The sequence below is a fragment of the Macrobrachium rosenbergii genome, unplaced genomic scaffold (assembly GCF_040412425.1).
Source record: "Macrobrachium rosenbergii isolate ZJJX-2024 unplaced genomic scaffold, ASM4041242v1 171, whole genome shotgun sequence".
Taxonomy (NCBI): domain Eukaryota; kingdom Metazoa; phylum Arthropoda; class Malacostraca; order Decapoda; family Palaemonidae; genus Macrobrachium; species Macrobrachium rosenbergii.
This window is the reverse complement of record NW_027100729.1, coordinates 577,059-604,182: the sequence shown is the minus strand read 5'-3', so window position 1 is coordinate 604,182 and position 27,124 is coordinate 577,059. Positions and strand designations below refer to the sequence as shown.

At 41.3% G+C, this 27,124-nt stretch overlaps 1 long non-coding RNA gene across 2 annotated transcripts in view; it reads left to right on the top strand.

Annotated features, from left to right (window-relative positions):
• The window catches only part of LOC136838167 (uncharacterized), a 28,299-nt gene extending 4,723 nt beyond the window's left edge, over nucleotides 1–23,576 (top strand). The window contains exons 2-5 of one of the 2 annotated variants that reach the window (XR_010852882.1): nucleotides 134–205; nucleotides 496–2,886; nucleotides 8,367–8,442; nucleotides 22,974–23,576. This is a non-coding gene — a long non-coding RNA (uncharacterized lncRNA). The remainder of the gene's footprint in view (nucleotides 1–133; nucleotides 206–495; nucleotides 2,887–8,366; nucleotides 8,443–22,973) is intronic. The other variant, XR_010852881.1, reaches the window with a different exon arrangement.
• The last annotated feature ends 3,548 nt before the right edge of the window (nucleotides 23,577–27,124 follow it).

Genomic DNA, 27,124 nt, shown 5'->3' with positions numbered 1-27,124 from the left:
AAAGGCGCATAAAGGGTCCTAAACACATCATTAGTTTCATAGGAAGGACAGTATTAGGGTAGGAGGACACTGCTGAAGATTAGGGTCAACGAGAATGGAAATTAAATAATCTGGTGGCAGTTTTCAATTCCAGGTTACCTACAACTGCCGTTTGGGATTGTGGGCATCACGCCTTTCGCTGTCTAAAATCGAGGCAGATTGCTCGGTAAGTTTTCACGCTGTAGACCGATGGAATTGCGGTGAATATTTCAAGTTTGTCGCGGAATGCAAAATCATTCCGATATCTTTGGCACTGATGCCAATCCGCTTGCAGTGAAATAATTTAGTTGACCTTGAAGATCTAAGTGAAATAATTGTACCAGATTTTATCGCTAACCTTTAAGATATAAATAAAATAATTTAACAAGATCTTATCATTAACCAGTTAGATATTAACGAGTGCTTGTGTGAGAGGTAGCCCATGCACAAGTGGTCCTGATCTTTCTGCTTTTCCAGGCTATACAAGACGCTGAGTCTGCTGTCACGAGACGCGGAGTCTGCTGTCGGGAGAAGCTCTGGCAGCGCCGTCCTTATCATGAGCCAGAGTCGGCTGATGATGCAAGATTCAGAGACCTTCATGCATTGAGAGGGGGGAGGAGGATGGCGTCCGTTACCACCCCTACCCCGACCCTCGGTAGGCCAGCGGGGACAACCGCACTCGTCAGCCAAGCCAGGAACATTGTCCTTAACGTCTTCAGGTATTTCGATAACAAGGACAAGACCGTCCTGATACAAGAAATAGTCAGGAGAACTTCCGAGGCAACGAACGTTTCGCAGAGCGTCATCAACAAGATCAGGCTCCAGGGCAAGAGGAGCGGAGACGGAGTCATTCGATCGCCACTGCATCGGAATCGCCGGGCGACTGTCCTTGGGAGGATCGACGATTTCGACAAGGCGGCGATAAGGAGAGAAATTCTCGCCTTTTACGAAAGGGGAGAGCTGCCCACGCTGGATTTGCTGCTGCGGCGACTGAGGGAGCCGCCGGTGGATTTTAGAGGCGGGAGCACAAGCCTGCGGAAGTTACTGAAGAGCATGGGATTCAGGTACAAGAAGCACTGTAGCAGTAGCAGAGCCATATTGATGGAGAGACCAGATAACGTTGCTGCCCGAGACAGGTTCCTGAGGGAGCTCAAAACCAACAGGAGCAGCGAGTGTCCAAGGCCAGAAATTTACCTCGACGAAACTCGCATCGACGAAGACGCCAGCGTCGAACAGTGTCGGACGGATAAGGAGGGTACTGTCAGGCGTGACGCAACGATCGGCAGGGGCGGCACGTTCGTCCTCGTCCACGCGGGAAGTTCTGAGGGCTTCGTTCCTGGTGCGCTGTTGATGTTCAAATCCCAGACCGGTAATAAAGGAGATTACCATGATTCCATGAATAGCCACACATTCAAGACTTGGTTTCTGGAGCAGCTGATGCCGAACATCCCCCCGAGGTCGTTAATTATCATGGACAACGCTCCCTATCACAACGCGCAGCTGAACAGGGCACCTGCGGGAAATTCGAGAAAAGATGTCGTCGAGTGGCTAAGCGACAACGGGTCCCCACGACCCTTCGCACACCACGCCCGAGCTGTATCGGCTCGTACAGCTCCACAAGAGAGCCAAGCTGCGCTACGAGATCGACGAACTCGCCGCCGCCGCAGGACACGAGGTGCTCCGACTGCCGCCGTACTATTGCGGCTTTAACCCGATCGAGCTCGTGTGGGCGCAGATCAAGCAAGAAGTAAAGGAGGGAAGTTCGAACGACGGGAGACTCAGGGTCGAAGAGCTGACGCTGAAAGCCGTCGATAACGTGACGGCGGACGACTGGAAAAGGTGCGTAGAACGTTCGAAAGCGATTCAGGAAGACTACCACAAGAAAGACGTCGCTTTCGAACGCATGTTCGAGTCATTTTCGAGCGAGCTGAGCCACTCATCAAGCAGCAGCAGTGATGGAAGTGATGAGGATGAGCATTGAATGGAAGACCTGAATGAAAAAAATGATTAAAAGTAAATAAAAAAAAATATAAATAGTCTTCAAAAAAAGAGAAAAGTTGTAAATAATACTATTTTTTTTACGACACTCTTCAAACATATCAAAAATGATTTCCCGATTTACGACACCATGATGGAAGAAATGTGGCTCCAAAACGTCAGAATGGTCAAAATTTGGAGGACTTTTTGATGAAAAAAAGGGTGGGGGTCACTTCCCTCTGGGGTCTACTACCCCCTGCCCCTGGGACGAGCGAGTTGCAGTGGTCAGTGACGCAAAGAGAGAGAGAGAGAGAATTAGTATTTGTGTTGTCATGAAGAGGAAACTTTCATGGGAAGGGGGGCATGGCCGAGCGATATTCTTAGAGTGTGTCGCCTTTTTTTTTTAGTCTGTCATGAGATGCTGAGTCCACTGTCACAGGACGACAAGTCCTCTGTCGTGAGAAGCTGACTCCGCTGTCACAAAATGATGAGTCCCCTGTCATGAGAAGCTGACTCCACTGTCACAAGGCGACAAGTCCTCTGTCGTGAGAAGCTGACTCCACTGTCACAAGGCGACAAGTCCTCTGTCGTGAGAAGCTGATTCCACTGTCACAAGGCAACAAGTCCTCTGTTGCAAGAAGCTGACTCCGCTGTCGCAAGATGATGAGTCTGCTGTAACGAGAAGCTGACTCCGCTGCCACAAGAAGATGAGTCTGCTGTCACAAGAAGCTGACTCCACTGTCACAAGATGAGTCCACTGTCACGAGAAACTGACTCCGCTGTTGCAAGACTACACATCCTCTGTCAGGAGAAGCTGATTCCGCTGTCACAAGGCGATGAGTCCGCTGTCACGAGTCACTCTGGGAGTCGATGTGTTTTTCTGACATTCAGGTAAGTGATCCTTTGAGTATTGCATTACCTTTGTTACTTAACAGAGTTTGTTACTTATCAAGATGCCTGTTATTAACAGAGAGAATGTTACTTAATGGACTGGGTTACTTATCAGAAAGCTTGTTACTTATCAGAGAGCGTGTTACTTAAAAGACTTTGTTACCTATAAGGAAGCCTGTTACTTAACAGTGTTACTTATTAGAGAGCCTATTACTTTACAGGTTTTGTTACTTATCAGTAAGCCTGTTAGTTAACAGACTTTGTTACTTAAAAGAAAAAATGTTACCTAATGGACTGTTATTTATTGGAGAGCCTGTTACTTAGTGAACTTTGTTACTTATTAGAAAGCCTGTTCCTTAACAGACTTTGTTACTTCTCAGGAAGCCTGTTACTTAAGAGACTGTTACTTATTAGAAAGCCTGTTACTTAACAGATTTTGTTACTTAAATGTTACTTAATGGGCTGTGTTATCAGGAAACCTATTACTTATCAGGAAGCCTGTTACTTAACAGACTGTTATTTATCAGGAAGCATGTTACTTTACAGACTGTGTTACTTACTAAGAAACCTGTTACTTAAATGACATTGTAACTTAACAGAATTTTACTTAATGGATTGTGTTACTTAGTAAGCTTGTTACTTAACAGTGTTACTACTTATCAGAAAGCCTGTAACTTTACAGACTTTGTTACTTACCAAGAAGCCTGTTACTTAACAGACATTGTTACTTAACAGAAAGATTGCTACTTAACTGATTTTTTTATTTATCAGGATGCCTGTTACTTTTCAGAGAGCCTGTTATGTAACAGATAATGTTACTTATCAAGGAGCCTGTTACTTAACAGAAAGATTGCTACTTAACAGATTTTGTTACTTATCAGGATGCCTGTTACTTTTCAGAGAGCCTGTTATGTAACAGATAATGTTACTTATCAAGAAGCCTGTTACTTGACAGATTTTGTTACTTAACAGACTGTGTTACTCACCAGAAAGCCAGATACTTAACAGACTGTTACTTGAAAGAATGTTACTCAATGGACTGTGTTACTTCTCTGGTAGCCTGTTACTCATCAGAAAACCTGTTACTTAACAGACTTTGTAACTTATTAGGAAACTTGTTACTTAACAGACATTGTTACTTAAAAGAAAGAATGTTACTTAATAGACTGTGTTACTTATCTGGTAGCTTGTTACTTATCAGAAAACTTGTTACTTAACAGACTTTTTTACTTATTAGAAAATTGTTACTTAACAGACATTGCTACTTAAAAGAAAGAATGTTACTTATGGACTGTTACTAATCAGGTAGCCTGTTACTTATCAGGTAGCCCATTACTTAGCAGACTGTGTTACTTATCAGGAAGCCTGTTGCTTAACAGACTTTGTTACTTATCAGGAAGCATGTTACTTAACAGGCTGTTACTTGTCAGAAAGACTATTACTTGATGGACTGTGTTACTTTTCAGAAAGCCAGTTACTTTACAGAATGTGTTACTTACCAAGAAGCCTGTTACTTAATGGATTGTGCTACTTAGAAAGCCAGTTACTTAACAGACTGTTACTTATCAGAAAGCCTGTTACTTATCAGACAACGTGTTACATATCAGACAACGTGTTACTTATCAGACAACCTGTTACTTTACAGACTGTGTTACTTACCAAGAAGCCTGTTACTTAACAGAATGGTACTTAATGGATTGTGTTACTTATAAGCCTGTTACTTATCAGGAAGCCTGTTACTTAACAGAATGGTACTTAATGGATTGTGTTACTTATAAGCCTGTTACTTATCAGGAAGCTTGTTACTTAACAGAATGGTACTTAATGGATTGTGTTACTTATAAGCCTGTTACTTATCAGGAAGCCTGTTACTTAACAGACTTACGTATCAGGAAGCCTGTTACTTTACTACTATGCATTTCTGGCAAAAATAGTGTTTTTCTTTAATATCTCCCATACTAATTACTTGATCAGAATGGTACTTTGACAAAACACTCTTGAGACCTTCCCTAATTTTTGATACTATAATGCATTGGAAAATCTCTTTAATTAAGGTGTTTACTCTTGGCCTAATAAAGCCTAAGCCAAGTGAATCGGGTAAGTAGGTACAGCAATTCGAATGCCTACACTCCCCGTCCTCCCCCTCTCCTTCCCTCCCTCTGTCTTGACCCTCCTCCTATCCCTCCAGTAATTATTCTCTCCGCGTAAACTCTACCTTTTCTCTAACCTGTTATATTTGTTAATAACTGATAGAATTGATATGTTGGATTCTTGTTATAATTCTTATTAACATTTCATGATATTGTTGTATTTCGTCAGGGTGTATAAGGAGTTTACAGCCTTTAGCTTATTTATCCAACTTGATGAACCTGCCCTGAGGGCTTCTTAACTTAATGGATTACGGCTACGACTTGGAAAGATAACCAAAATTAAATCTCATAATACAGCTTAAGACCCATCAGACAGTTACAAGAGATTCAGATATCTAAAGCCAAGCTTAATTCCTTTTTTAAGGTGCAGACAGCATAAATTGCATTGAACAGCCATGCAGAATTATCTTCATCTAATGTATCTCCAGTCTGCATTCCCTTTCGTTTTACTGTTATTTTTCATAACTGGGCTACCTTATCTGCTGGTGATAGCAGTTGTAATGATAATCATGATAAAGATGTTAATGATAAGAGAGGCATGATAAAAGTTTCTCTCTCTCTCTCTCTCTCTCTCTCTCTCTCTCTCTCTCTCTCTCTCTCTCTCTCTCTAATGTGAAATAATTATCGCCATCAGTTTAAAGGAAACAATTGAACAAAAATCACAAAAAATTTATTCCTAATCATCATCACTGTCAAGGAACAGATCATCCTCATCATCACTGTTTATGGTGATGATTATACATAGGATCTGCAGGTCTTTGGATGTTATCATTTGACCAGTATGAAGCTCTGGACCGTCTTATTACCGCCCCACACTTCCCTTGTTGCACTAACCTTCGCTTCCTCTATTCTGGCCTGTAAATCTGCCCGAGTGAATCGCTACTGCAATGAGCAACGCACACGTTTTTTCATAAAGCCCCAGACCTGCTCAATAGCATTGAGCTCAGGATGAGCAGGTGGTAGTCGGGCGACTTCATGTCCCCATGAACGGATGATGTTGTCAATATTATACACAGGTAGTGGGTGGTTTTGCTTGAAGATTTGCAACAGCTCAGGGCGTGTGGAGTTTGGAGGGAATGGTATCTGGCGGCACGTCAACCATTTCATGATATCTGCTTCAATGGTGGAGGAGTTTGGGCAACGACTATCTTCGCTGAATTGGTTGTGGTAGGGTGCATTATCAAGCACAAGCACTGCTGGCTCAGGCAATGATGGAAGAAGTTGGGACGTGAGCCAATGAACGAAGAGGTCGGCATTCATTTCGCCATGATAGTCACCAGTTTTGTTTTTTTAGGAAAAACACAAGAATGATTCCTCAATGAAACCATCTTCTGTGCCTGCAGCAACAAGCACAAAACGCTCCCCTTCTCCGGGAGGGACCTGCCGACTGTATGTGGCACTTGTCATGGACTGTGTGGCATCAACCCACTCGCTGCTAGGATGCATCCTCGTGGTGAACCATGTTTCATCGATGTATACCACCTTTCTCCCCTCCTTCCGATATTCATTAAGTGCTCGGAGAGTGCAGAATGCACCAGCACACTCAAGAGTTTCTTTTTGACATACATTTTCCGTTTGTGGTCTTATAGCAGAACCCCATGTCATGTAGTAATCGCCACACTGATATTTTCCAGCTGGGATGATGCCATTTTCACGTAAACCCTGTGTCAGACTTTTAATGGTGAATGTGTTCTTCTTAGCGAATTCACCGTGTACATAGCGGTGAATGGCACCATAGCAAAATTATCAAAGGCACTTGGTGTGGGTGTCGGGGTACCATGTGTGTCGTTGACGGTAATTGTCTGTTCCAGGTGGTGCTGTTCCCATGCTTCGCTGTAAAAGTGAATGCACTGTCGTCGTCTTCATGCCCATGACGTCTGCAATACAATCATAAGGCCTGTGTGGAAAACACAATAGCTGTAGAATACAAACAGAATTATACTGTGACACAAATAAATATATTTAAAACTAAAACGAACTACAAAACTTGATATGCACAATTACACACACACACACACACACACACACACACACAGAACACATATATACATAAGGAGTGAATTATAGGTAAATATTAAGATTTACTTATTCAGTAATATGCTTGTGTTTCTTATGCCACATTGTGTTATTGTGTGTGTCCAACAAACCTGAAGCTTCTCTTACCTGTTAAGACTAATCCTTATTTAAGTGTTAGCTTGTTCCATTTTGTATATGGAATGGAGACGTAATGCAAATGCATTTTTGCGTTACTGGGGCAAAGTAACATGCCAGTCATGAATATGATGGGAAGACCTCCTCAGTCCAACAAACACTGAGACAACAAACTGCTTAGGCATAAACCATAGCAGATACCCAAACTACGATAGTTAATGGTTTGAGCCAGTACACCGAAAAATTTTTCAGTCAACTTATATAACACTTGGATTACATTTACTCTACCTTTCAAGGAGGTAAAGCCAATCAATCCTGCCTTTGGAAAACGTGTGTTTCATCATTTTCCACAGTTAAAAGAATCTTAAGAAACCATAAGACCTTCTTGACTTCCAAAACCATGCTTTATTTTCCCGTTACTTTTTTACAATATTATCATTATGGATTTTCGAATGAATATCCTCGTTGATGGCAAATATATTGGAAAATACCAATGTTAAAGGTGGATATTATGGAAAATATTAGATAAGACATTCGCAAAGTGAGAGAAGGGAGGGAGAGCGAAGTGAGGGAGGGTCAGCATACGTTCGATTGTTTAACAAACTTACCAAAAAGATTTGGCTTTGGCTTTACTAGGACAAGAGTAAACACCTTAATTAACAGGATTTGAAAATGCATTATAGTATCAAAAATTAGGGGGAGGTCTATAGAGTGCTGTGTCAAAGTAATATTCTGATCAAATAATTAGTATGGGAGATATTAAAGAAAAACACACTATTTTTTGCCTGAAATCCATAGTAACTGTGTTACTTATCAGAAAGCCTGTTACTTGACACTATTATTATTATTATTATTATTATTATTATTATTATTATTATTATTATTATTACCACAGTGCAAGCAACCCCTTCCATTCCTTTACTGTACCTCCTTTAATATTCTCTTTCTTCCATCTGACTTTTCCTCAATCCTCTCCTGACAATTGTTGCGCAGTGCTTCTTCTTCTTCTTCTTCAACTGCTTCGAGGTTCTCCTCCTGTTACTCCTTTCAAACCTTTCTGTTTCTCCTGTTACTTATTCATACCAGACCTTTCTGTTCCCCATTAAATTAATAAATCACGAAACAGATAAAACGCATCAAACGTGGAAACCGAACATTTACGAGAATCGTCTCTTGCAGGTTGAGGAGTCGGAGCCGAGATGCGACATCAAGTTACTGCGCTGTAAAATGCCGTTAACGGCGCTGGAGAAGAGCTGTAAGTCGGTGTCGCGCCGTACGAGAGCGAGAACGATACAAACTTTTGCACTGCACAAAAAAATTTTCTTGGGTTGGACGAAGTGGTTTGACTGGGATTTCATTTGACGTTTTCCAGCGTCGGTTGATGAGGAGTTTTATCTTGGCTACGTCCTAAATGTGTTACGTAGTTTGCCCAGCCCAGTTGCTTAAGCGAGGAGGAGCAAATTCATATATATATATCTCTCTCTCTCTCTCTCTCTCTCTCTCTCTCTCTCTCTCTCCTGTTCCTTCGAACGTACCTCCATTCAAATTACTTCTGTCATACTTTCCTCATCCCTCTCCAGACAATTCATTGCAAGGGCCAAAAGCTCGATGGCTGGTGGATATGCAATATTGCTGACTCTTTTATCCTCTTCTGATGCCCTGCATGTGTATATGACCATAGTCTGGGGCACTTCAGATCCTATGGGGCATTTCCCATTTCCTCCCAAAGCCATAGTATCTTGTTCCATGCACTCCCAGTCATCTGATTCTTTGGGTATGGCTACAACAAAATTTTGAGTACCTTTGGCCCATTAATGGAAACTAGAATGAACTGTCCTGAAATAGAAGCCTAGTGGGAAGCTTGGACTGCTTTGAAGAAGCATGAACAGCTAAGAGCTTTGCTAGAGCTCTAAATCTCTTGATCCCTTAATACCACAAGGGCTCCAGTCAGTGCTGGAGCTTTTTCCTTTGTAACAGTTGCTGCTCCATCCCCTGTGGCATAGGCCCCAAGGAGCCTCTTCCTTTGTAACAGTTGCTGCTCCATCCCCTGTGGTAGAGGCCCCAAGGAGCTTCCTTCCTTTGTAACAGTTGCTGCTCCATCCCCTGTGGTAGAGGCCCCAAGGAGCCTCTTCCTTTGTAACAGTTGCTGCTCCATCCCCTGTGGTAGAGGCCCCAAGGAGCTTCCTTCCTTTGTAACAGTTGCTGCTCCATCCCCTGTGGCAGAGGCCCCAGGGAGCTTCCTTCCTTTGTAACAGTTGTTGCTCCATCCCCTCTGGGTCAGGTGCTCTTGCCTGTCAGGAATTCAATAAAAATGATGGTAACCCTGAACTTAAGAATCTGTAATATGCAGCATCATCCAACTTGACACAATGCTTCAGGCGTGTTCTGCACAACTTGGGTGATTTTAATGCAAAATATACTCTTTGGTACAGGGGTAGTGTATGTGATAGATGGGGTGTTATATGCATGCTTCCGAAAGTGGTAAATAGAAGTAGCAGCTGGGAGTTCTTACGAAAGATTAACACACATTGAAAGGAATTCCAAGGACGTCCCTTCTCCAATTCAAACTTACCAGTTCAGAGAAATGTATACCTAGAATTGCAGGTTTTCCACAACGTCCAGCCGTTCCTTGGTGGAATAAGAAATGCGCAGTCTTTAGGAAAGTCACCAGAAATGCTTGCGTAGGTATTTAAGATCACCCTGTGAGGCAAACAAAATAGCGTGTGCAGAGCAGAGAAGAACAATAAGAAAGCGGTAAGAGATAATCATGGATAAAGTACATCTCGGAGGTTTTAGCAAAATCACCATCTAGCCAAACCTGGAATGAGATCAGGAAATTGCAGAGGAAATCCACTCCAGACCCGCTGCCTATACTAACGGTGGAGAAGATATACAGGGACCCCGCCTGCTTGCGTATTTCTCCGTGGAACGCATATCGTTCGTGGAAAATTCGCCTGTTCTCGGTATTTTTCATACAAAAACGTTCACAAATTACTGTATTTTTTCATATCATTTTCATGACTTAATGCACTTTTTGTGATAAAACTATTAAAATATTCAGGTGTAAGCATTTTTAAGAGGGTTTTTGGTGTTTTGAACCATCAAAATAGGCAGGTAAATATAAGTGTTTTTATCTAATAGGCAATCTGGACTCAGAAAGAATAGGAGTACTATGTACCCACTATTACTGTAATGTTATCAAGGGAGATCCAGAATGCTTTTGCCATCCGGAATCAAGTCGTAGGATTCTTCTTTGTTGTGGAGAAAGCTTACGACACCTCTCGGAGGGATGGTATTCTGGAGCAGTTGGCTTCTTAGGGCATTGGAGGCAATATGTATTATTTCATTAAGGATTTAATATCAGATGACTACTTAAAAGCAGAGAGGGCCGACTTCCTATGTGCAGCGTAATTTGGCCGCTGTAGGGCCAACAGTTTGTCTTTATGCTGGAACACAACAAACTGCCAATGTTTATTTACTTGACAGCTGTTATGATTGTTCATTTTATGGACGTATATCAGAAAATAAGGGTACAAATAGGTTTATATAAGTGTGTAACAGTAAGAGGACCACTCAGATACATCACAGAAAATGTGACTAGATCAGGAGAACAGACTTTGCTCCAAATAATACCTATTTAGGCAATTCCTTAGTGGGGTAAAAATTTTACACTTCTCCGATATTCTTACAGACATGTATGTGGTATATTTACAAACAAAAATAACCCATAAGTGTTTAAACAGTTTTATTCAAAGTTCTGTAAAATAAAATGATACATATTCTCAAACATTTAGGCTATGTAAAATTCCCTGTGAAAGGACTGCATCTGGAAAAGTAATTATTGTACTTCTAAGTCATTAAATGATGGCAGATATAATAGGCCGTGGGAGAAGAACGTGCTATGCCTGTACACAACCTATTGGAAACAGGTAGTATTTAATTACTAATCACGTACCACCACCAAAGGCATCAACACATACACATCGCACACATTGTTTAGCATTAAAATCACCACCAAAAGCATTAACACATGCCAAGCTTAATCGAGTTAGACAGGGCTATACTTATCTGTCAGTGTGAAGACCTGTTAACAAAATACTCGTTGGATTAATACGAATTCATTTATGGGAAATTTTCAAGTTTTCTGTTTTTACGGAATTTCTTTTCTTTGGACGCTTTATTCTTGATGTTAAATTGATATTCTAGTCTCATTGTAACACACAATTGCTTCATAAACTGTACGCTTTGAGAACACGAAGATGTACACAAAAGATCACAGTTGACATTGGGTCTCTAGCAACCTCCAGTTACACACACTCAAAATGGCAGCTGGCGCTCAGCCAATTACAATGCAGCACATAGGAAGTCGGCCCTCTCCGTGGTTCTCTCTGCTAAAAGTTTGCATTGGATCTGCATTTTTCTCTTCCTGTGTACAAGAAGGTGTCCCTCAAGGTGGCATGCTGAGTGTTACCTTACTTGTGATGGCAATCAGTAGTCTGATGGATGGCCTACTAACCGGGATCCAAGGATCATTATTTGTAGAGATGACTTTGCTATCTGTAGGAAGGTTCGGACTGCAATAACTGCAGGTTCCAAGCGGGCAGATGCTAGGGGATCCAAGTTTTCACCTCATAAAACTAAAGCCATCAGATTCACACGAACTAGAAAATGAGATGTAGATGACTTGGGGCTCCAGACATGTACGGGGGCACACAGCCCTTCCCGCGTAGTTAGTATATATGTAAACCCGGGCATACCCCCAATTTCAGTCTGAGCTTGAGATTGCATATCCAAATCCGTAACCTCATAACAGCAATTCAAATTATAGGCGACAGACACCGACTGCCCAAACCTGTGGAGGTAGGACGAGAAAGAGAAAGTGGAGGTGTTGGCACACTGACAACACCAGTAGCGTAGGTTGCATACCCAAAATCTCCACCTTGGTGTAAATCTATCAATTTCTTCAGGATGGCCTCCAACACAGAGGGCAGGGCATATTCACCGATGGCTCTAAGTCGATGGATGGCGCTGGCTGTGCAGCAGTAGTAGGAAGTTATGTAATCAAGAAGAAATGACCCCCTTCCTGCTCGATATTCGCGGCTGAATCATATGCCGCCGTTCTTGAAGCTGTAAGATATGTTTCTAATGAAGGAATGATGGAAGTTTCATCATATATGCTGGCTCGAGTAGTCTTTTATCGTCATTGGAACAGTTGGTTCCCTTCCACCATCTAGCACAAGAAGAACAGGAATGGCCGGCCCTCCTGTACTTCCGGAAGCGTATCAGGGTGAGCTCATGTTGGGTAGACAATAAGGCAGCTGAAGAATCTATAAGATTGCTACATAATCAGGCACTCATAAACCTCCCGTACTGATTTCAAGTAAATTATCCACATCTATACAAGTAGGAAGTGGCACATTGGTTAGGAAAACATAATTGGCACAGTAATATGGAGATGGCAGCCGTCAGATCATCCAGGTCGGAGGACTACCAGTATTTTAAGAAGGCTGCACGTAGGACTAGACATGCCACGCACAGATACTTGAGTGCAAAGTGGAGAGGGGGACAGGCCCCAAACTGCAGTTCCTGTCAAGAAGTTTTGACAGTAAAGCATTTGTTAAACGATTGCCCAGCTTTTACCCAAGAAAGGGGAACTGCTGGTATTAATTGTGGTATCAGTAAACTAATGTTGTTTTTAAAGAAAATAACTTTTTATCAGATTTTACAGATTTGTTTAATTTGTACTAAAGACTTTATATATATTTTTTGGTACGTTTTTTTATCGAAATTTCTAGTTTTCATGATTTTTGGCTAAATTGATGTTTGACTTCAAGCGCAGAATGGCCATAGTTGCTGCAGTGCTTGGCATGTATGCCAAAAATCTATAAATCAGTCAGTCAGTCTCCAAACAGTTGATTCATAGCAAGATACTTTGAAGCTTCTATATGTTAAGTGATGGTGAGTATCCCTCGGAAATGAAAAAAGTGGCTGGTTAAAACAAACTCGGGGAACACAGAGGAATGCGGAAGAATTCCACATTTCCCAACAGAATGGTTGTCTGAAGATGGATGATCTATAGTGATTGATTGAATTTGGCAAAAGGGGGTTGTAAATCCATACATTGCTTTTTGTTTAGCCCTGTGAAGTGAGCAGGCAGACATTGTGTTGTTCATTTGAAGAAGCTACAGGAAGAACAGAACAGTTATTAGGAAAGAAAAAAAGATAATGAATTATTAAATGAATACATAAAATCTTAAAGTTTATTAGAATTAGTGTGGTACAGTATTCTTTTGTCATTTCTGCTTTTCTTTCTTTGTGAGTCGGAGTAACGAAAACACGTCTTCCCTTTGTGCGTTTTATCGTCCGACTATCTACAGTTTGCCACGGACAGTCTGTAGCTGTACTCAAAACTAGTAAATAATGATGGGTATAATATGCAAACAATGAGTATTAGCAACAGAATCAATATAAACTATAAATTAACGTTGCAAAAATAATTGGCAAATATGAACTTGCAAATCTGACAGTAAGAAAACCATTGTTTGGTGTAAGTGACATAGTCCCAATTTAGTGACTAGTTCTTGGGTCCTCTGCGCAGATGACCTTGGTAAGGAGATCAGCCGAGTTCTTCTTTGATGGAAGGTACTTGATGTTGATTTTTCTCAGGCAGATATTCTCTGCTTCCTGACAACCGTTTTGATTCAGAAAGATTTTGACTTGTCAGCACTTCTTGAATGCAGCCTCTCTGGTGAATCAGAATTGTTGATGGATCTTCTCTGATGCACTGAATGGAAAGAATACTTGATGCCTCTCCTGGATCTTTTATGCATAATAATTCTTGAGTTCTTGAAATAAGTCACATCTGAATTTCCAGCAATGTTAAAATCATATACATGAACTCTAGTAATTGTTTTTTTCTCGCATCAGTCAAATTCAGATCTAATCGTTCCCATTTTTGTCAGCTTGTCGTTTAGTTTTTCTTTCCAATTCCTACCGCTTTGAGGCAAGTCGTAGGTACTGTTCTCCGCTTCACAAACAAAATGTTTCCTTGAGTCCACAATTTTCAGCAGCTAAGGCCAATAGCAGTCTTATGCTTGATTTTCTAACTGCTGGGGCATAAGTCTTGACATAGTCCACACCAGATGTTAGGCAAGGACCCCCCTGGCCACAAGTCTTGCTTTGTGTACCACCACCTCACCGAGCTCGTTGTAGTTTCTTCTGGAAACCCACTTGCAGTCAGTCACTTTGTGTTCTGTTGCTCTTGGTACTATTTTCCATGTGCCTGTGTTTCCTAATCTCTCCATTTCTTGCAGCGTGGCAGCTTCCCACTCGATGGAAATCTGTCTTGACCTTGCAACATTGGCACTTCTTTGGTTTTCTTCGTCCTTTGAGACCTCCTCGAATTGGGTTCCTCATCGTGGTTCTCTTGATGAATTTCTTGATGAGTTTTTGGTTTTCAGGAATGTATTCTTGATTTTCCAGGTTTCTGTTGTTGGTTTCATCATCAGAGAAAAGGTTCTCCCAGTCGGTTTTCTTCTTTGTTGAGGTTTTCACAGCTGGTTCCTTGTTCTTGAAAGGGTAAATCTCTTCTTCTTTAATTTCAGCTTGTATGGCGTTGATCGTGATTTGTTGTTGATGCTCCACAACTTCTGTCCCTTTTGGTTTGGACATTCCCACTTAGATACTTCTTTCCACTGGAACCTGGAGCTTTGGAGTCACCCTCAGCTTAGCCCAAGCTTCACGGCCAACACTTTGATCAGTTTCAGGTCGTCACGGTTGAGGTTTCTCCCATTTCAGAGCACAAATGGAATCTCGTTTATGGCCATTTACATAGTTCTGTCCTTGGTGTAATTTGCACGAAGAAGGGCGTAAGTCCAGGATTTTTGTGGTACTCCAGACTCGATCATCATGCACCTTGCCATGGCCAGTAAGCTCTGGTTTAGGCATTCAGCCCTTCCATGTTGCTGAGGAGTGTATGGGATTGTCAGACATCTCTCTGTTCACCTCTGTAAGAAAAGTTGAGAATTCCTTGTTGCCTCTCTCTCCCCTGACCATGTATTTCTAGCACTCCAGTACTCCTTGAATCACTTGCAGGCATTGGCTTCTTCTTTTTGGACCTGACTTCCATGCGTGTGGTGCAGTGTTCAAGTTTTCCCTTTGCTTCACAAACCTCTGGGAAGGCTAGTACGTGGCCAGATCTTCTGTGCCACAAATTTATGGCTGCTCTGTTCCCTGTAATTTCTATAGCTTCATTCTTCTTTAATTTTGTCTCATTTCCTTGCAAATTGTCTTGGCTTTGCACTGATACATCTTAGCTGCTTCATTCTAGTATCCTTTCAGAAATACTTGTCTCTCATTTTCGCTTGTTTAACCCCTTTGTAAGTAACTAGCTGGTCCTTCATTTTCATAATCACTTTTCCTCTCCCCAGGACTGAAGACTTCTTTCCGTCGCCCCACTTTACGTTACCTGCGGTGCTATTTTCAAAGTCAACAAGTTTTATGTCTTTGTGAGGTGCCATTTATACGGAGTCTTCGTCTTGCACTGATGATGACTTAATTACAGTCACGTTCACCTTCTCTGCCTTTCCACTTTCATTTTCAGCTAGAGCAGCAATTACCTTTGTATTTGTTTTGGCTTTGGCAACTTTTGCTTTTAGCTCCTCATCTTCAGATTCACTTTCACTGTTTTCACCACTGTCGTGTTGTGCTTTCTTCCCTGATTGTGTTATTTTTGCTTCTTTTATTTTGTTTGCCTTGCATCTTGTAGTTTCCGGACAGTTTCTTGCTGTATGTCCGGGCTGGCTACCAGCAAATCAGACAAATGGTTCCATCTTCTTTTCTTGAACCTCTTGTGAAGTTTGTTTTATAGACTGAAGATTCCTCTTCCTTTCTTGCCTCGAGTTTATCTTGCCTCTCCTTGAGAAGCAGTACTGACTTTACATTCTTGATATTTAAATCTTCAGATTTTGGGAATTGTGACTTCAACAAACTTTGATACTTGGGAATATGTTTACGACCTATGAGCACAAACACGGCTACCGTTGAGTCTCCAGATTGGGCCACTTCTTCTTCTGGAGCTGAATTTACAACTCTGGCCAATCTGATTACATAGGCTGTACTGTATATTCCCTCATAGACATTTCCTCAGTTTTTCTGCATCTGCAGTTCCTTCAGCTTATCGACTCTTTGAAATGTATCCATTTTTGTGTGGATATCGCTCAAAATTTCCCAAGTTTCCTTTGCTTTGGTTCATTCGATGATGTCGTCCAGATCCAGATTATCCACTCTTTGTGTGAGACAGCCGAGTGCGTCAGTATTTCTTTGAAGCTGCAGTTGCATCCAGCCATCTTGATCATCAGAGTATCCTGGGTCAGTACACATTCCCACCGCCTTTTCTGGGCGAGCGCGGCTCTGGTTCTCGTCGCCCAGTGGAAGTAATTTGATTCATCCCGAATCTCATGTCTTTTCTGTTCTGCGTCTCCGCCCGCCATTTTTTGTGCCTCAGAGCGTCACGGGCATTCGTAGGTCGTAACGCTCGATGTCGTTCTGATTCTTCCAAAGTTTTTTCCCCCTCATTATCTCACTGTTCGCTCACTTTTGGCGATCTGGGTGTATCCTGGGCCCATGACATCTTAAAGTTTATTAGAGTTAGTGTGGTATTCTTCCGTCAGTTCGACTTGAACATTAATTCTGCCTTTCTCTGTGAGCCGGAGTAACAAAAACACACGTCTTCCCTTTGTGTGATTTATTGTCCAACTAACCACAATCTTGCCAACTCAGGCGAAGTTTGCTTAGATTCTGGTATGTGACGACCAACCTTAGAGTTCTCTAATGTCCGGCGGTAAATTTAAAAATTAAACGTGTAAAAGAGAGAAAACTGATAATCCTATGTTTGTACTTATGTTTTAAGATAAATAAGTTATTAAGATACAAGGAGAATTGTTGTAGGGTAGTAATGCCTTGCGTCTGCGCTTGAACTTTTGAAGTTCCAGTTGCAAGACACCCTAGCAGGGAAACTGTTTTACAGCCCAGGGTGTGATGATGATTATTATTATTATATTATTTTGTTGAATATGATGTCAGCCTTGTTTGCATTAATCTTGTAGATTATTCGTTCAACTCTTCCAATTACCCTTTTTTCTTCTTCAGTAACAGAATTGAGTAAAATGCCAAAAAAAGTTCACTGTAGGGGTCGTCAGTGCTTCTGGGGTCGTTTTGGGACCCCGCCTTCGGAATCTCCATTACCTGCGACTTTTGATATTTTTATAAATAAAACCTCTACAATGAACTTTGGCATTTTACTCAATTCTGTTACTGAAGAAGAAAAAAGGGTAATTGGAAGAGTTGAACAAATAATCTACAAGATTAATGCAACCAAGGCTGCCATCATATTCAACAAAACATGTTTGAAAGAGGGCCTATACCCGAAGTATATTATTATTATTATTATTATTTGTCAGAAGATGAACCTTATTCATATGGAACAAGCCCACAAAAGCGGCCATCGACTTGAAATTCAACCTATCAAACCTTTTACTGTCAGTTTCCGTTTCAGAGCTGAATGACCTTGTAGGTCCCAGTGCTTGGCCTTTGGCCTGAATCCTATATTCAATTCAGTTCAGTTAGGTAGAAGTAAGAGGGGTAAAGGGAAATACGGAGGGAAGACATCTCACTTATTAAAAAGAAAAAGTAAATTGATAAATAGATAAAAATGTGGTAAAATGTAAGGAGAATAGGCATTAGGGGAGTAATGTATTGCATCGTCGCTCGAACTTTTGAATTTCCAACTGCACGACATTATTATTTATTTTCATTACCTTCTGTTACTTCTTCCTAATGAGCATCTTAATATTCTTTGGAAGCTTCTCGAACTTCAAGTCAGTGGGCCCTTTGGTGGGCTTCTTGTTCCATATGATTAGGTTTCATCTACTAAATAATATTCTTCATTTTAACGTGCTTTTTCCCATTTTTATATGGGGTAAGCACGATGCCTTCTTTTGAAGGACTTTGATTTGGCGTTGGGGTAGGCCGTAGCCTCGATCGGCTGCCCTGCCTGACATCGCTTAGACCCCGGTAGTGAATGTGTACATGTATCGTACCAAATCCCAGCTCCCTTTCTCCCAGGAGCGAGGAGAACTGGGTGGTTAGGTCGACAGTTCGAGACGTGTGAGGTGTCTGTTATGTTTTTAGATATGTTTTAGAAGATGTTGGAGTGGCTTTGTTTATGTGTGTATTAGTCTGTAACACCCATTTGCTTTCAGCAAACCTATCCGTTGATTACATACATAATCCCAGGGTGTCTACACGGATAGCAAAGGGTCCGCCTCTCCGACCGGTCAGCTGAGGATGTGAACCCGCGCCACAGACCTCCGTGAAGTCCGAGGCTGCTGCTCTACCGACCGAGCCATCAAGGCTCTATTTCATCTACTAAATAATGATGATAATAAATATCAGAAGTAGAAACTTCAGTAAACAAGAAGTCTAATTATGAATTCATAATGTCAGTTTAACTATTGTATATTTAATGTCTGCTCTACAAGATCTAGATGGATTTATAAAGCGTAGTACGCAATTAACAGCAAACCATATTATGTATGGTTACCATATTATCAAACAGCTTTGCTGATCTCCAGATGTGTAAGCAGGAATCTCTGCTTTGTTTATACTAAGACTCATTCAGGTTATCTACAGGAATCTGGTACCACCTTAAGCTCACTGAATGCAATGTTTGGAAAAATTTCCTTTGGAAGAAATTTGACAGGCTTGCCAACATTTTGCAGTCTGTCCAGTGCTTTAGAAACCGATTCAGAATGCAGTAAAAAGTATAATGACTGTATAATAACCTTTTTTATCATCATTATTATAATTGTTATTATTCGAAAGATGAACCCTATTCTTATGGGACAAGCCCACCAAAGGGGCCACTGTCTTGAAACTGAAGCTTCCAAAGAATATTAAGGTGTTTGTTCGAAAGAGGCAACAGAAGGTAAGAATTGGAAATACAGAAAGAGGAGATATTGGTTATCATGAAAACTGATAAATTGATGGATAAATAAAAATGTAAGTGTTGAATTGTATCAGGGAAGCAATGCATTGCATCTCTGCTTGAACTTCCGAAGGTCCAACTGCACGACATCCTCAGTAGGGAGGAGGCTGTTCCACAGTCATCCAGTGGTGTGAGGAATAAAGGACCTCTGGAACTGAGGAGTTCGACTGCACATCGGTGGTGCTGCTGATCGGCAGATCTGGTTACTCCCGGCAGGCAAAGATCTCTGTTAAAGTATGTTAAAACAACTTGTGAAGAAGTGATGAGGGAGGGACCATGTTGGTGGTCCGGTCGTAACTGCTAACATCAGGAAACGGGAACCACGAATGCCAGGTATCCCAGTGTGATGGCTGGGTAGACTGTTGATGGTAATACTGATAATAATAACAACATAGCTTCAGACTGATTAGGTACTGTGGAACAGTCTCCCCGCCGAGGATGTCGTCGTGCGACTGGAACCTCGGAAGTCCAAGCGAAGATGCAGTGTACTGCTACCCTACAACAGTTCTTGTATCTTAATAATGTATTCATATTTTTACCTGTTTATTTACTTATTTATATTTTCTACAAGGATGTTTTCTTTCTGTTTCCCCCATTGGTTTTATGTAACTGCTTTCAAATGAACACTTAATATTCTTCTTCTTGAATTTCAAGTCAGAGGCCTCTTTTGTGGGCTTCTTCCATATGAATAGGGGTTTGTCTTCTGAATAATAATAATAATAATAATAATAATAATAATACAGGTTTTGTTAAACAAAATGGCAGTTTCAGCAGCATTGATTTTATATAGTAAACCCTCAGTTCGTCTTATCAGTTGCTTTTCTTGCGCTGGAATGGTTGCAAGCAATTGACCGATATTCATATCCAGTGGTTTAGTGATGTGTAGAAGGTAGTTCTGGTGGGGTGTAGCCCTGACGAGAAGGGCGAGACTAGTTTACAACCCACGAGAACTACCTCCTACACATCACTAAACCACCAGATATGGATATCGGTCAATTGCCTGCAACCATTCCAGCGCAAGAAAAGCAACTGATAAGACGAATTGAGCGTTTTCGATATAAAATAAATGCTGTTGAAACTGTCATTTTGTTTAACAAAACCTGTATTAAAGAAGGTCTTTTTCCTAATATAATAATAATAATGATGATGATAATGGAGGCGACACATCTGTTACTATATTCTTAGTACCCTTTTTAAGGGGGCACTTTGGAAAAGTGTCAAGCCAACTGGGGTATGAGAGAATTGGGTAGCTGTAATAAAATACATCTTACTTTGACAATAGACTTGTATCCTTCCCATGGTCAGGTCAGTAATGACTTATTTCCAATACTCCAGATCCACATTCAAATCCTGGACGAACATCGGAATGTGGTTATTGCAGTTCCACGTTTTTCCCCTATTCTTGGAAAAATTGGGTAAGGGACATTCGGGAATTCTCGCCCGTTTTGTCGCGAAGAGTAATATTTCAGCCCAGACTGATAAGGTACACCACAGTCAGTGCTTGGTTTAGAGAAGAATTTCGATGACCACGGCTGGATTGAGCGCATATATTAGCGCAGGAACATGTTATAAAAATGTAAAAAAGTGTTTACAGTCACGAGGAAAAGATGGAACGATGGAGTGCGAGATCTTTTTGTCTCTTTGTAGGGCATTTAGTTTGAAAATGCCAGAGGTCCTTTAATCTTCACAAAGTTTGACCGTGGAACAGTTTCCCTAACAAGGACACCACGCAGTTGGAACCTTAAAAGTCCAGGCAAGGATGCAACGCATTACTACCCTAAAAGAATTCTTGTATTTTAATATTTTATCTTTTTATCTATTTATCTGTTCGTTTATATTTTTTCAAAGGAATTGTTTTTGTTTTTCCTGTTACCTTCTGTAAGAAGTTACCTTCTGTAACTTCTTCCAGCTGAACACCACAATATTCTTTGGAAGCTTCTTGAAACTCAAGTCAGCGTCCCTTAATTTAAGGACGAACCAGAACTCTCAAAGTTATACAGTTTTTTTTTTTTTAGTTTTCTGTAAAAGAAAATTATTGTGACAGCTTTGTCTGTCTGTCGGCAATTTTTCTGTCCGCCCTCAGAACTTAAAAACTACAGAGGCTAGAGGGCTGCAAATTGGTATATTGATCATCCACCCTCCAGTCATCAAACATACCAAATTGCAGCCCTCTAGCCTCCTCAGTAGTTTTTTTTTATTTTATTTACGGTTAAAGTCAGCCATAATCATACTTCTGGCACCGTTTTAGGTACCAACAACGCAGGCCACCACCGGACTGTGGCTGATTTTCATGGGCTGTGGCCGAGGCCACCACTGGGAGTTTTGCCGTCTTTTTTGATGACTGGTTTCAGTTTAACGTTTACTGAAATATTCTTATGACAGATTTTTATGAAATAATTATTTTTACCATTATTGTTGTACATTTATATTTGTAATTTATCTTTTCAATTCAAATGACATATAATATGTAAGACAATAATGATAAATAATGATTAGTTTTTTCTACGAAACATTTTGTCAGGAAGGCGTTGGTTTCATCCAAATGCTAAAGAGTTGATCTCCAAGTCCACATACCCCGTAAGGGGGTAGTGCCGTCAGCGCACCTCACGTGGTTCACTGCAGGCACTACTTGAGAAAGGTTCTTTGCAGCGTTCCAATTGGAGTCCCTATTAGCACAGTCCCTGAAGTCCAAACATTTTCTCCCAATTGATCCCTTCATCTGCCGAGAACAACCAGATTAGCTGAACAGCAGAAGCACCAACGTGCAGCAGATGTTCCTTGCTGTCCAACTTCTCCAAAAGTTCCAGAGGTCCTTTACTCCTCACACCGTTGGACTGCGCAACAGCTTCCCTCCCTTCAGAGGACGTCGTGCAATCAATCGGAACTTCAGAAGTTCAGGCAGAGGTGCAATGTATTGCTCTATTCTTCTTGCATTTTATTTTATTTTTTCTTAAGTGGGATCTCTTCTTCTTTCTGTTTTTCCCTTGACTTCCTCTTACTTCCTCTTCCTAACGAACACCTTCATATTTGAAGCTTCTTCTGGAATTTCAAGTCAGCGGCCCCTGTGGGGGGCTTGTTCCAGACGAGTAGGGTTCATCTTCTGAATAATAATAATAATAATAACGGCTACTGAAGAAAGGTTACAGTTAGATAGTGTCGATGCACAAATGGAAATTTTGTTTAAGACTGACTGGAGCCACTCGAACAATGGGCAGACTGAGTGAGATTTGGAAATCAAGACTGAAATTGGGATGGAAGTCAGTCTAGAACAGTATGTGTCGCTAAGGGGCCGCAAATGTGGCCGCATTTCAAAAACATTGCTCGAGTTTTTTAATCTGTAAATGAGGTAATGATAAAATTTACATTCTGTCAGAATTACAGTTGTGAACAGTAAAAAAAAATACCGTAGGCATTCCTAAGGGCCTTTGCAGGAACCTCTTTCATTCCTTTTACTGTGTCTCCGTTCACGTTCCTCTTAAATGTATAGTATTGTTTTATTATAGATTAAATCATCTGTGAATGTTGGTATTTGCAGGAAGACGACGTGCATACGTTACGTATATACGTACATGTATACCGTGTAGTATCATACAGGATGGTATTATAAGTAAGGGATTAGAATTTCTTTTAAAAAATCAACATTTTGGTCACGTCTGAAAAGCGCAGTAAGTTATTTGTGATATACTGTTTCTTAGCTCTTGTACTATTTTTTTTAACTAATATTGAATTTATTTTGACAGGTGGCGTTGCTACAGTGTAAGAATACTCAAACCTCGAGGTATAACGTCTGCACCACAAGGACTTTGCTGCGAGAATGGAACCGTCTCGTGCGTCATGTATAGGCCCACCCGTGCCTAAACTCAGAAGCCTGCATAGATTCCCACTTTCAAAAATGCCACATCGTGACTGAATTGGATTGAATTGTGAATATGTAAATGTAGGCCGAAGACCAAGCACTGGGACCTATGAGGTCATTCAGCGCTGAAAAGGAAACTGACAGTAAAAGGTTTGAAAGGTGTAACAGGAGGAAAACCTCAACGCAGTTGCACTATGCATTGTCGGGAGAGGCTGGAAAGTTAGATGGAACAAAGAGGAATATGAAAGGAGGTACAGTAAAAGGAATGAGAGGGGTTGCAGCTATGGGCCAAAGGTATTACGCCTTCAATCCCTTTTACAGTGTGTTTTGTTTTTGTTATTCATTTCAATTATTGTTCAGAATGGGTTGAAATAACATCATTTTTGCTAAACAGATGTCTGCTCTATAGAACGCCCTCTGTAGAGATGAAATTATGTGGCAGGCTACAGCAATATATCCTATCAAATATATGTATTTATATAATCAAGTTCCTTTTGTTAATACTTGACCCCACTTCAGAAATTGTACCTTTTCCGTAAGGGAGTATTTTTGTCTTCAGCCGAGTTATTCGAGACATTCTGAATGATGTCAATATCAGGAAAGGATTTTTGTAGTGAGAAACAGAACCACGAATTGGACCTTAGGGCAGGATCCTGACGACGATATTGCAATTGACCCCATCATTGTTTGCAATTGATTCTAAAGTGCATTGCCTCACCATTTTGCGCCCCCCCCCCAACCGGGGGTCTAATAGGAAGGTGAAAGCCTATAGCTTTTGGCGAGCGTTTTGTGTGGCGCACTGTAGACAACATCGAAGGCTTTTTTGCTAGCTTTCCTCCAGCCTCAAGTCTTGTCTGCTTAGCTGTTCGGCGCCCTCAACAGTTTTCTTATCACACATACAAACTAGTCCTTTGGGCAAGCTGCAGGAATCCAGAAATGTGGACTGGTGTCGCTTTGAGTCGATTCATTATGCAACGACTGCCATCTTTAGACCTAGTGTCCGGAATAATGCCACCAGTTTGAGATTTCTTTCCAGTAATGACGTGAACGCCAATTATTTCAGACCAGCTGTCGCCTTGGGTGCTGGAATCGATACCGTCTGTTCCAGATCTGTTACTAGGAATCGACAGCAGTTCCAGATATGCCGTCTTCCACGTTTATGGAACGGAACGTTTGTTCCAAACCTACTTTCTTTCTTCATTGCCAGACTTAACAAACCTTTGCCAAGGTGAGCTGTTGGAAATACTATCGACTTTCTGTTACAGTATTTCCAAAGGCTACTTCTGATTCTTATGAATCACAAGGCTTCTCCTTCCACCCAGAGGAAGGCCCTCGACATGAACTGGATCCGACGTTTTCGGTGCTCTGTCCGATACCCAGCCATGTATTTCGCTTCCATAATCAATGATAGACAACGCTGTTGCTTTATACAGTACAGGTTGATGATTATTATCATAAAATATTATTGCATCTCAGAATATAAACGTGACCGGCAGCCATTTGCATTCGATGGTTTACAGTCTCAAAATCTCAGCTGATAGAGTACTACCATTTACAACAATTGTTTGGGATTTTTTTTTATGCCCCTGTTTCCAAACTCGTAATATTCCTTCCTTCAGGAGACATGCACATTGCTGCTCTTCAGATCTGGGCTAGATAAAGAGACAAGATCATCTGTTCCACTGGCCAAAGGAACATCACTGAGGAAAACCTCACAGTTGCACTGTGAAATAATTGTGAGGAGAGGGTGGATAGTAAGATGGGAGAAAGATAATATGAGTGGAGGTACAGTAAAAGAAATGAAAGAGGTTGCGGTTAGGGGTCGAAGGGGCGCCGCAAAGAACCTTTAGTAATGCCTACAGTGCATTGCATGAGGTGTACTGACAGCACTAACCCCCTACGGGGAACCAGCCTTTATGTCACAAGAATCTTTTACTCTTGAAAATGTGTAATTTAAGTTCTCAACTTCATAAGTTATATTTCAACAGAGATCTCTCGTATCCACAGCCGATCCCTGATCCACCTTCTCCTCCCGAGAGCAACGAGATTCTCCAAACGTGCCGACATGCTGTCAAACTTCTCCAGAGTTCCAGACGTCTTTTATTCCTCACACTGTTGGACTCTGGAACAACAGCCTCCCTGCTGAGGTTGTCGCTATTGGAACTATTGGAAGATGCAATGCATTACTACCCTAAAACTGTTCTCTTGCACTTTAATATACTTTTATATATTTTTTTTTTTTAAATGAGTGGGATCTCTTCTTTCTGTATTTCCCTTTACTTCTTCCTAATGAACACCTTAATATTCTTTGGAAGCTTCTGGAATTTCAAGTCAGTGGCCCCTTTGGTGAGCTTCTTGTTCCATATGAAATTTCACTTACTGAATAATAAAAAAAAAAAAAAAAAAAAACAGCTGGGAACCAGATAAAGAAATTTTAGGCCATTTGGAAAATGATGATTGTTTCAGACTAACCCAGCACAGGCTCTTGCATCTAGAGCAGCCCGTAACACTTGGACAATGCCATTGTGACGTCACAGACTCTCGACAGTCGGGAAGTGAGTCCCAGGTGGTTAGGAGCGTAGACGAGACGGCATCCGTGCGAGGGACGACACTTAGCCGTCCTGAAACATTAGTTGTGTCAAAGGTTGGCACGACTTCTGTGCTGTTTGACGGTTTAGCCAAACTTTTGAAAGTATCGGTAGTTTGTCTCTAAGAATGGAATGTGACATTAGGGCCAAAGGCCGAGCAAGCACTGTGACCTGCGATGAGGTCATTATAAGGTCATATGAGCTGAGAGGGAAAATGAGAGGAATAGAAAGGTCAGAAAGGCGTAACAGGAGGAACAGAAAGGTTTGAAAGACAAAAGAAAAGAAAAGGCATAACAGGACGAATAGAAAGATCAGAAAGGCATAACAGGAGGAATACATAGGTCAGTCAGAAAGGCATAACAGGAGGAATACAAAGGTCAGAAAGGTGTAACAGGAGGAATACAAAGGTCGGTCTGAAAGGCGTAACAGGAGGAATAGAAAGGTGTAACAGGAGGAATAGAAAGGTGTAACAGCAGGAATAGAAAGTCTGAAAGATGTAACAGGAGAAAAAACACTTTGCAGTGAAAGCAACGTGAAAGAACTGTCCGGAGAGGGTTGAGAAAGGAAGACGGAAGGGGTTATAGCATCATCTCCAAAGTAAATCTTCAGCTCAGGCAAAACTGTGGGTTGAAGGAGACTTCACGTATTACGCTACACTTTTATTATTTTATTTCCATGGCATTCATAAGAGACGAGATGGATAAAAGCTAATTGTTCCTCAAACTCTATATATATATATATAGACCCTCTGTAACCCTTACGGACAAAAACACAGACACTGGATTTTTTTTTTTTATATTTTTACAGAACAAGTAGGATAAATATACACACTGAAATACACATTAAAAGTAATAAGTCTTTTTTTGTTTTTGGACCATGTTGGATGGTTAGGGAATTAATCTAAGACCGCGCAAGGCACTTTACTGGCTGTAAATGGATCTACGTGGCTAGAATTCGCAGCTAGAACCTGTCGACGCAAGCCACCTAAATAGCAATGCCCTGCTTTTTGTCAACTGAAGGAAAGCAACGCACTCGTCATACCTCGTGCGACCCGACCCTACCCAACACGGGATCAGGTTCGTCGCTGAAAGTACAATTTATAAATATATTGGCTCTGCGAAGTGTCTTCTACACACGACAGACGCAGAGGCAATTCCTTACAGGCTAAATAAAAGTTCATTTTCAGCTCGTCACACCAACGCGTCCAGACTCCTCAAGTTTGGAAAGATCACCCGAATTGCTGGAAAGCTGCCGTGCTTTTTAGTGCAGCCGGCCGCCGCTCCAGCCTTCGGTCAAACGTGCAATTTTCATGTCCCAAAGCTAGAAATTTCTGTACGGCAGGACCTTTACCGAGTCTGGACAAATTGGTGAGACACAAATAAAGATTCTGACAAACGGACAAAAGGATTCTCCCACAGACTGTCTTCGTCCCAAACTGGATTTGTAA